We start from the raw sequence: 2,489 nt of genomic DNA on the forward strand, positions 1-2,489 counted from the left end.
TTTTTAAAAATTCAGGTATTTTTTTAAATCTCTTCAACCACTTCACTTAGCAAAAAATTATTTATTTCGTATAATGTTCCCATAAAATGTTTGTGAAAACATATACACTCCATAGTAACGCTAAACGATATCATAATAGTTCAAACTACAATAATTAAATATTTAGAAATGCATTTGGGTTCGCGGTTAAATTGGCATCCGCGTAAAAAGCAAACACATTTACTGGCCAACCAATTGCGGACTCAAAATTGAGTTTGTAAAACACAGTACTGATCTATAAAATAATTATAAAACCCATCTGAACATATCCGAAGAATGAAACTCTTTCCTAATCCACGAGGCTTGTGCACCAGTGTGCTATTTTCAAGACGCATGTGCAAGAACATCCACCCCCACCTGCCACTAAATGGCATGAGAAACTCGTAATTCAAATTTTAATGAGCTTAGCTTAGTCTATGCAATTCTTCTGTAGCATTTTGTTAGAAAATTATTATTTTTCGTGAAAATATTTGTCGCTTTCTACTAAAGCCAGGAATGGGAAAATGGTTATTTAGTATAGGTCCATGCACAAGTTTTGTAGGTTACGTTTAGATGGAGCTAGAAAACAATTTATCAGTATTATTGAAGTAATCCTAAGTATTTTTTATGTTGATATCATTGGTCAATCTGCATCTACACAAATGAATAACAGATTGTAGCTGTTGACATAACCTCGTTTTCAGTCTGATGACAATACGTACATTTCATTTGGTTAATAATGTAATTCAGCGTAAAAACCTTCAAAACGTATGATTAAACTAGTAACTCAGAAGTTTCGCTAATAAAGAAAGCCTTTCCTTATTTTAATTATTTTAATTATTATTTTCTTCATAATTGACATAGCTTATCAAAAGATTTCTTTATCCATTAACGCAATAACGTATGATCGAATTGTGAAAAGTGGAGCACGTGCAAACTTTGCCATTCCGAAGTCAATGTGAATGTTGGTTGCATTTTCTCCGATAAAACGGGCATCGTCTGTCGTCGCATCACTTGTTGCATTGTCCTGGAAATAATGAGAATGTACTGTATAAACAACTAGACATGTACACAGCCGCGACACATATACGGGGCATATGTATACGATTGCGATATCTTTGTTCGGATACATATAGGGCTGCGTTCAGAACTAGGGTAGTTCGTTCATTCACGTTTCCAACCACAAGAATATTCAGGGTGAACATAATTCCGACGAAATATGGACTGAATTTTTCTTACACTCCAAAGCCCGAAGGGATGATAACCCAGGGATAAGAAATCCCCCAACCTTTTCACGAATTCTGTTGATCATGAGTGTACGGTGTACTGGTGTACATTATTTGGAGGTTACACGTTTACAATAGGATTGGAATTATTATATTTTAAGAAATGTATATTTTATAAACAGACTGCGGATATTTGTGCATTTATGACATACGTGAATATACAGAAATATACAAGAACTTGAATTTTCAGAAGACGAAACATGCTTTCATTTGCTATTCTGTTTTTCATCTGTGTATATAAAAATATGAATTTTGCATCAACATGCAGCTTATTTATAAGGAACGAGTAACCTTCGAATAGTCGAGTATTAGGATATGAAAATGGAAGGCTGCGTTTGCTTGCACTAGGGCTTGGTTTACTTTATGAATTTTATTGCCTTACTTATGTTATTTTTCCCAGTATTTGAGAATATACAAAAGAAATGAGGTTTTACGTGTTAGGTTATGTTGATATGGTGTACAAACAATAAACGTATAATTAACTTGACAATTGATCAGGTATTTGTGATATGATATTTCATCTAAAGAGAGTAGTATAATCTATATTAAACTATTTAAATACTATGAATATTCAAATAACTTAGTCAGTAGAGAAAATATTTGAATGGCCACCTATTGAAATCATATACACCAAACATTACAATTCTCCATGTTCTCCTAATACCAAAATGTAAAATTCATGCCCGAATTCAATATGTACCGAATATTCCTCGTGCCACCTCTTCACATTTCATGTTCTCCTAATACCAGAATGTAAAGATTGTCCTGAATTTCTATACGTACCAAAGATTCCTCGTCCACTTCTGCGCCTACGAGATGGCAACCCAGACAACAATCTAACAGGGGCACACTACGCACCTACTTGGTAACAACCAGAGGTACAGCCCGATCGGTGGGTTGCATTGGTTCATCTTACTGTACTGTGGGTACTTGGTTCATCTCTAACTGTACTATTCCAAACTTTACATTTCGGAATCAGGAGAACGTGATATGCGAAGAGGTGGCACGTCTGCGCCTAGGAGCAGACAACCGGCCCGACACTTCGGTAAGTATAGGTTGCATAGTTTAAGGGGCCGCCTCTCGGTACGTATTGGAATTCTGGCCAATTTCACATTTTGGTATCAGGAGCACATAATATGCGAAAAGGTGGCACGTCTGCGCCTAGGAGCAGGCAACCGGCCCGAC

Source organism: Hylaeus anthracinus, unplaced genomic scaffold (assembly GCF_026225885.1).
Source record: "Hylaeus anthracinus isolate JK02 unplaced genomic scaffold, UHH_iyHylAnth1.0_haploid 0, whole genome shotgun sequence".
Taxonomy (NCBI): Eukaryota; Metazoa; Arthropoda; class Insecta; order Hymenoptera; family Colletidae; genus Hylaeus; species Hylaeus anthracinus.